This window comes from Argopecten irradians, chromosome 1 (assembly GCF_041381155.1).
Source record: "Argopecten irradians isolate NY chromosome 1, Ai_NY, whole genome shotgun sequence".
NCBI lineage: Eukaryota > Metazoa > Mollusca > Bivalvia > Pectinida > Pectinidae > Argopecten > Argopecten irradians.
Window position 1 is genome coordinate 2,493,719 of NC_091134.1, and position 9,910 is coordinate 2,503,628.

Sequence of the window (9,910 nt, forward strand, 5' to 3'; positions counted from 1 at the left end):
ACAAAAACTGTCATCATTTCTATATAAAAGTTTAATCAGACAAAACTGTCATTATTTCTATATAAAAGTTAATCAGACAAAACTGTCATCATTTCTATATAAAAGTTAATCACACAAAACTGACATCATTTCTATATAAAAGTTAATCAGACAAAACTGTCATTTCTATATAAAAGTTAATTCATTTCTATATAAAAGTTAATCAGCACAAAACATAAAAGTTAACATCATTTCTATATAAAAGTTATCAACGCAAACGTCATATATATAAAAGTATAAATCACCACAAAACCGTCATCATTTCTATATAAAAGTTAATCACACAAAACCGTCATCATTTCTATATAAAAGTTAATCAGACAAAACCGTCATCATTTCTATATAAAAGTTAATCAGACAAAACTGTCATCATTTCTATATAAAAGTTAATCACACAAAACGCGTCATCATTTCTATATAAAAGTTAATCAACAAAACTGTCATCATTTCTATATAAAAGTTAATCAACAAAACGTCATCATTTCTATATATAAAAGTTAATCACACAAAACCGTCATCATTTCTATATAAAAAGTTAATCACACAAAACTGTCATCATTTCTATATAAAAGTTAATCACACAAAACCGTCATCATTTCTATATAAAAGTTAATCAGACAAAACCGTCATCATTTCTATATAAAAGTTAATCAGACAAAACCGTCATCATTTCTATATAAAAGTTAATCACACAAAACTGTCATCATTTCTATATAAAAGTTAATCAGACAAAACCGTCATCATTTCTATATAAAAGTTAATCAGACAAAACCGTCATCATTTCTATATAAAAGTTAATCAGACAAAACCGTCATCATTTCTATATAAAAGTTAATCACACAAAACCGTCATCATTTCTATATAAAAGTTAATCAGACAAAACCGTCATCATTTCTATATAAAAGTTAATCAGACAAAACCGTCATCATTTTCTATATAAAAGTTAATCACACAAAACCGTCATCATTTCTATATAAAAGTTAATCAGACAAAACTGTCATCATTTCTATATAAAAGTTAATCACACAAAACCGTCATCATTTCTATATAAAAGTTAATCAGACAAAACCGTCATCATTTTCTATATAAAAGTTAATCAGACAAAACTGTCATCATTTCTATATAAAAGTTAATCACACAAAACTGTCATCATTTCTATATAAAAGTTAATCAGACAAAACCTGTCATCATTTTCTATATAAAAGTTAATCAGACACAAAACTGTCATCATTTCTATATATAAAAGTTAATCAGACAAAACCTGTCATCATTTCTATATAAAAAGTTAATCAGACAAAACCGTCATCATTTCTATATAAAAGTTAATCAGACAAAACCGTCATCATTTCTATATAAAAGTTAATCAGACAAAACCGTCATCATTTCTATATAAAAGTTAATCAGACAAAACTGTCATCATTTCTATATAAAAGTTAATCAGACAAAACTGTCATCATTTCTATATAAAAGTTAATCAGACAAAACCCTGTCATCATTTCTATATAAAAGTTAATCAGACAAAACTGTCATCATTTCTATATAAAAGTTAATCAGACAAAACTGTCATCATTTCTATATAAAAGTTAATCAGACAAAACCGTCATCATTTCTATATAAAAGTTAATCAGACAAAACCGTCATCATTTCTATATAAAAGTTTAATCAGACAAAACCTTCATCATTTCTATATAAAAGTTTAATCAGACAAAACCGTCATCATATAAATTTTCTATATAAAACCCTCATTTATTAAAAGTTTCAGACAAAACCTTCATCACTATAAAAACGTCATCGTTTTATTATAAAAGTTAATCACACAAAACCGTCATTCATTTCTATAATAAAATGTTAATCTATAAAAGTTAACGACAAAACCGTCATCATTTCTATATAAAAATTAACCAAACAAAACGGTCATTATTTCTTGATATAAAAATTAATCCGAAAAAACATTTATTACTTTAGATATAAAAGCGCTTCATCCTAAGTAATATAATAACTGTAACTATAAAAAGAGAAGCAAACTGTTCAATACATGATATAAAATATACAGCACCTCTTCTCTTTGAAGCGTAATGTGAATAAAATTTGTATTTATTTATATTAATGTTTTATAAATTGTCAGAATAGACGGCCTCCCGTGTAGACGGCGGTTTATATCTCTATGTGAAATAAATGTTATGTCTTCTTGTGATAGAGAAACGCACGCCCGTTTTATAATGATCTCTCACAGAAAACATGCCGCCGAGAACACCAAACCAGCACACATCACTCGGTCATATTAGACTGACAAACTTACAAACCAGTCGTTCCACTCTCCATTATGCTGAGCGTTAAGCTGGAACAAAAACTTGTGTCTCAACCAGGGGACATATGCTCAACTGAAGGCCAAGGGAGACGTAGTGTCAAGGAAATAGGAAGGAGAAAGTCATTTAGGAAGAAGAGAAAAATCCAAATTCTAAATTTAGTCGCCTTTTACGATCATTGAGTAGATATGCAGGGTTTTCTTCCTTGACGCATTCATTGTTTTGTAGGATCTTGAAATCTAAAAACAGTCAGGTGCGAGACCCCGACTTTTTCTATAGTAATACTATCGAAACAGTATATATCGTAAATAAACTAAATCATCAGGAAAAACATGAGAACATGGTCTCCATGTTTATTATTTGATGCCGTTGTATGGGAAACCGTAGGTATTTTTACTACACCTGATAACAAGACGTTTTATTACCCAACAGCTAATACATTTAAGTGATATGTGTGGCATTAGTCATATATTGTATGATAGACGTATTTCTTCGCATTCACACCCAATAAACATTCAGCCAGGACTGATAATCTATTGATAATAAATTACAATCAATCTAGCCTCGACTTGTTTAAAAGCTTTGCCCAATATCTCGTATATATTTTCTGTGTTCCTCTTATTGAACTTTTAGACATGTATGAACCCTAGGATTGCTCTACCCCAATACAGCAGAGAAAACAGAACTATGTGTGTCATTTCTTAGAAATCAGTATATAGATTTTCTTTACCAGTTCCTACATATCACAAGCAAAGACGATTCAGCAAATTGCATCTCAATATGATCGACAACATGTTTTCTTCCTTCTTCTGACTTTCCGCTCCTTAGTATAAAGGGAGTTGTTTGCCTGTTGTCAATTTTATGTGACCAGGTCGGACATGTTGTCCGGTGTCTCCGGCAGTATACGTAATTCAGATATCACTATAAAATGTTAATAAGAGGTTCCACTATTGCAAAGATACACAACAGAAACATACCGCAGCCTCCCAAAATATAGTCATTTACACAAACGCATTGATATACAGGTCGTATTTAAATAACTTTGGCGGTTTAGACGATTCAACCAACCAACAAAAGTATCAACATTCAGTGACGCAAAGGATATAAGTAAAATTTTCCACTCATGTTTGGTAGATGTTCTTAGTAAATTATCTCTACGTACATGGCTTTAAGATTATAACAGAAAACAGTTAGTTTAGAACATGTCATTTATCGTGATATACTAAAATATTTTCAGTTCGTGGGTAATTTCATCGGAATCATCATATAACTGTAAATGTTAAAATTTGATGTGAACAAGACTGATAGACATATAGCCCACCTCTAGAGTACCTACGCATTGAAGTGTTGTCCCTAATGATTGGTCATGAAACAGATGTACAATCGATTTAGATGGTAGACGAAAGAGTAATAAATCGTGTTTGTACGTCTGCTTTATTGCCGCCTGGGAACAGCTTATCGTGTCGTCCCATATCATGGTTTTGTTTACCTACCGATACCAACGAAACAGTCGTTAGGATACAAATCAGACTGTAGAATAAAGTTTGGAAACATGACGTAAATAAGGTATTTTCGGATCACAGGAACGGGTAATGCAGCTTTATTTGTTTGTGTTAAAACAAAAAATAAAATTACTCAAGTCCATGTTTGTCCGCAAGGTCCGTTCTTTAAAAAGAAACTAAGAAGAAATGTATCTTAATGAATCAGCAAATTTGCTTTTGAATTAAAAATAAATAACGAGGATGGCCGTCCAAAATCACTTTTAAAGTGTTTGGTGCAAATGCATCAATCAACTTATAATACTATTGGAACAGTGCTTGTTCAATGAATGAATTTATCCTGCGACTACAGCGCCACCTTTTATAAGTTTTCCGCCAGAAACCTATTTGTATCATATAAAGGCTTAGAAACGCCAAAGAGAAATTATTTTTGTGTCTTAACAAAGCATTTGGTATTATCTTTTGAACAGTATCAAATAATAATTCATACCTGCCATATGATCATATACCATTTACTGACAAAAATATCGTGTGAATGAATTACTTGATATGCTGACTTTTGAGCACTTTTTTACGTTCACGCCCTTTATTTATCACCCGATATCAAAGAACTGAACAGAATGATAAAATGTTACTAAAAAAAGCTTTCTCTTTACTCTATCACGAATAAAAAGCTGCCTTAGCGACGTCAAACTTGATTTTAAAGTATCCTTTTTAAGTTGGTGTACGAAAGGTAGGTTAATCTGAACAACATATTTACCTTTGATCTACATCTAACAAAAAATTGTTTTTGCATATATATCATCCCGTCTTCTTTTAAAAGACAGTGCAGTTGTTGAATTGAACTAGTCTCTTTCTAAAAATATTTAAGACATTTCTTTATTTCATTATGATATTTCTTGTTAATGTTACTCAATTAATGATATAATATTCAATATAAAACGAATCGACGAAATAAATCCTGTTATATACATCCTGCACGCAAATTTCATTTATCGATATCTTCGTCTATTTTCTATTTATTGTTTAAATTCTTCTTTCTTTCTTTATATATTTACATGTTTTTCTTTTAATTTTGATACTGAAAATACATAAATTTAAATTTTATAAAAAAACATCTCTGTATAAGTTAATGTGTTAATAGGCAATACAATATTTTGAAATGAATAGAAAACTTATCTATGAAACACTAAACTAGTTGTTAGAACACACTTACTTTAAATTGAATATAAATGTTGAAAAATAATAGAAAAAAAAAACAGAAAACAAAACAAACTTTATGCACCTACGTCACGTGTGTATTCAGTATCCTAAATTACAGTTTACCCGGGATTTATTCTTTATACACCGTAACTACAAACACAGCTTGGTGATTTGTTGTACACGTACGTGGTATGTCAGAGCCTCAGCGAAGCTATATTTATTTACAAAACGTTTCGAGATTGTCCTCTCAAACGCAAATTCGATATTTTATGGAGATTGATAGTAGTACTGGATGTGATCGCTGACAGAATCAAGGACCAGGTGGAAACCCAATGTTTGCCATAGAACAGACGATTAGTTTTACAAAAAACTATATTTTATTGCTATATGTACATTGCATTTTATTTCCTTTCAACATATCAAGCATCCGAAATCTGAGGTGCAATAATTCATTGTCAACGAAACATATTGGAACTGTATTTTATTTTTACACGTTTTGGAAATCCAATATAATGAAATGAAAATACAGTTATTGTTTTATATTTCTAAAACATTAATGTCATGGTTTCAAAACTCACTTCAAGGATACAAATAAACTTTCGTGAGATGACATATCATCGACATACATATTCAAAGGTCAGCAGAAACTCACTTACATAATTTCCTTAACCAAAAAGCATGACTAATTTATCTTAAACTCTTTACTGTAAGGAAAATTTGAGGCCGCTAAGTTTACGAACTGTCTGACATCGGGACATGTAATTTTTAAAAAAGACAATTTAAGTTTAGAATTATTGATGAAACTTAGCCATGCTCCGGAAGAAGAGGCGTGTAACTGCTTCATCAATCGTCTCAACGTACATGTCAAAGTTTTAATATATATATATATAATAAATTTCATTTTTCAACATCAAAACCCAAGTGCTCGGGAAGCTGATTCTTGACGATTTTCATGTCACGGCCGTACCGGGGATCGAACCCGGGCAGGTGATCCTTGTCGAATTTCACGTCCGTAACCGGGATCTGCTCGGGAAGCTGATTCTTGACGATTTCACGTCCGTAACGGGGATCGCACCCGGGCAGGTGATCCTTGACGATTTCACGTCCGTAACGGGGATCGCACCCGGGCAGGTGATCCTTGACGATTTCACGTCCGCACTGGGGATCGACCCGGGCAGGTGATCCTTGACGATTTCACGTCCGTAACGGGGATCGAACCCGGGCAGGTGATCCTTGACCATTTCACGTCCGTACTGGGGATCGAACCCGGGCAGGTGATCCTTGACCATTTCACGTCCGTAGCGGGGATCAAACCCGGGCAGGTGATCCTTGACCATTTCACGTCCGTAACGGGGATCGGACCCGGGCAGGTGATCCTTCACCATTTTACGTCCGTACTGGGGATCGAACCCAGGCAGGTGATCCTTGACCAGTTCACGTCCGTACCGGGGATCAAAGTCTGACTGGCCTGATGAAAGGTGAGTGGCTTAAATACTACATCACTATATCACCCAAGGGTTTCGAAACCAGTTTTAGATGGAAGATACTCATTACGGTGAAGATGTGGAGAGGAACACAATTAACTTATAAACCTTCAAATAGTTTGTTAGAGTACCTACAGTACCATTCTCTATGTTTCAGGGGTTACTGTCACTGCCGTTATATCCACCCCTTGAAGATTTCATGGCAAAATTGAAGGCAGTTGTGTATGATATGAGGTTGCAGTTTGGTTCTTTTATGTACATTTGCATATCAAAATAAAAAGGTTGAGGGAAAAGTTGACATTGTACTGGATTTAGAATTGGACTTTACTGTGACATTTCCCATTGGAAGTTTAACGAAGTTTTAACCGTCCAGTATTGTGAGAGAACAGAACGACCGTGATTGTCACCGACCAGTATTTTGGGTGAGCAGAACGGCCGTGATTGTTACCATCCAGCATTGTGGAAGAACAGAACGGCCGCCATGGTTATCGTCCAGTATTGTGAGAGAACAGAACGGCCGTGATTGTGACCGTCCAGTATTTTGGGTGAGCAGAACGGCCGCCGTCGTTATCGTCCAGTATTTTGAGTGAACATAATGGCCGCCGTGGTTACCGTCCAGTATTGTGAGAGAACAGAACGGCCGTGATTGTTACCCTCCATTATTTTGTGAGAACAAAACGCAATTATTGTTAAAATACCTCTTCTTTATTTACTCTATATAAAAGTTACATGATTAAAATGACTAGCTCCCTACTTTATTCCAAAACCCTCGCTCAGCTGTGTGTTAGTCTTTCGAAATTTGGCCCTGCAGGTAGGGCGTTAGAATTGTACCTGCTGCCCCTATTGCATGATCGTAAAAGGCGACTAAATTTAGTATCTTATCTTTTCTCTTCTTCCTAACTGACTTTATCATTCCTAATACCTCCCTTGTCACCGCCTCACTTTTGGCCTTGAGTTGAGCGTTCGTCTGTGTGAGGAAGGCTAAGGGTTCTGTCCCCTGGCCGAAACACACCAAAGTCTATAAAAGTGTTAGTGTTTCTGTTCCTGCTTAGCGCTCAGCATACAGGGAGTAGGACGACTGGTTCGCCCGTTGTTAGTCTTATATTACCAGGTGGGGTGTGTTGCTTGGTGTCTTCAGTGATATAGCATTATATATAAAGGGCAACAGTCCCACTAAACTGTCTCACTAAGAAGACACAACAAGTACATACCGCAGTCTCCAACAAACTATCGAACTTACACACCTCTGAAAGCCGGCACACACCCGGACTTGGCTATTTCCGTTTAACTAATCAGATTCGAGGTGGTTCCCGATCACGCCTTCAGTTGCTAGGCGATGTAACAATTGGGAGGAGCTAGTTTCCGATCACGCCATCTCGGCACAGTCGGTTGACGTAATCAAATGACGTTAGTGTCGATTGGAAACTATTACCAAGCACGTCCTCTTCTTTATCTTGTACGCGTGAGGTTTGTAAAAAATGAAATGGATCAGAGGACAATACCTTTCATATGTACATGCACATACCGTTGTTGTGTACATTTTAGGCTACCTCATAGCTTTTGTATGTATCGGTATATTAAAACAGTTAAAGTATGGTATTGAGAGATATAGTAAGTTTCTGGTTTCCCTTGACAAGTCCCGGGATCCCCTACATATATCCCTGAACCCATATTTTAACTGTATATTACTGTCACGTATTGCGGGGGAACAGAAAGGCCGCAATATTGTTACTGTCCAGTATTGTGGGAGAACAGAACGGCAATCATTGTTACCGTCCAGTATTGTGAGACAACAGGACGGCAGCAATTTTTACCGCCCAGTGTTGGTCCATCACCGTTGTTTAAGTATGTACCGAGACCGTCTGTATTGTCTTTCGGATCAACACTTCTCGACGCCTTCACATTTACGTGTGCTGTTGGGTGTATATTAGGTACTCTGCTAGACATGGGACCTCTCGATCTGTCACCCGCACGACCTATCGTCTCATGGTGTATGGTTCCATAAATATTTATAGTGGTATCTGGCTGAAGAATGAAGACACTTGTATGTACTTGTGTCACTAACCCTGTATCACGATGGTCAGTTGATGACCGAGACTTTGGTGGACGTCTTTTCTTGCTGCTCCTCCCCGAGGTAGCCTCATTGTCAAGACTGAGAGTTCCAGTGAACATGATCATTGTGTCATATTCAACGTAGGTATCTAAAAATGAGGAATACCGGCCAGAACTGAACACACTCCCAATACCAGTTTCATTCTCAAAACTACCCGTTACATACCAGTAGTCGTCAGTGGAATGAGAAAGTGTTTTCGTGGGATGAATGGTGGATTGAAAAAAATGAGAACTATCATGCGTCGGTGAGTCGTTTTCGACCGAAACAGTCTGGTGATTTAGTGTAAGCGTATCCAATGCATGGGAATTCCAGCTTTGTGTTTGCTCTGTATATGGTGCCGTACTTATAACTGGACGATCTGTATATGTTTGTGTTGAAATCTCCGCTCTGACAATGGTTGTTGCTCCAGATTTCATGTCGCCATTTCCTGTATTTACAGTTGACCTTTCCGCAATTGTTCTTTGTATTTGCTCTGTATATGGTGTCGTACTTATAACTGGACGATCTGTATGTGGTTGTGTTGAAATCTCCTCTCTGATAATGGTTGTTGCGCCAGTTATTTTGTCGCCATTTCCTGTATTTACAGTTGACCTTACCGCACTTGTCCTTTGTATTTGCTCTGTGTATGGTGCCGTACGTATAACTGGACGATCTGTATGTGTTTGTGTTGAAATCTCTGCTCTGACAATGGTTGTTGCGCCAGATATTTTGTCGCCATTTCCTGTATTTACAGTTGACCTTACCGCACTTGTCCTTTGTATTTGCTCTGTATATGGTGCCGTACTTATAACTGGACGATCTGTATGTGTTTGTGTCGAAATCTCAGCTCTGACAATGGTCGTGGCGCCAGATATTTTGTCGCCATTTCCTGAATTTACAGTTGACCTTCCTGCAACTGTCCTTTGTATTTGCTCTGTGTATGGTGCCGTACTTATAACTGGATGATCTGTATGTGTTTGTGTTGAAATCTCAGCTCTGACAATGGTCGTGGCGCCAGACATCATGTCGCCATTTCCTGTATTTACAGTTGACCTTACCGCACTTGTCCTTTGTATTTGCTCTGTATATGGTGCCGTACTTATAACTGGACGATCTGTATGTGTTTGTGTTGAAATCTCTGCTCTGACGATGGTTGTGGCACCTGATATTTTGTTGCCATTCCCTGTATTCACAGTTGACCGAATCGCAGCTTGACTAGATCTACGTGGCCGTGGTTTCTGAGCCATGATTGTTCTATACAGAATCGGGGTATACAGCACTGTAAGA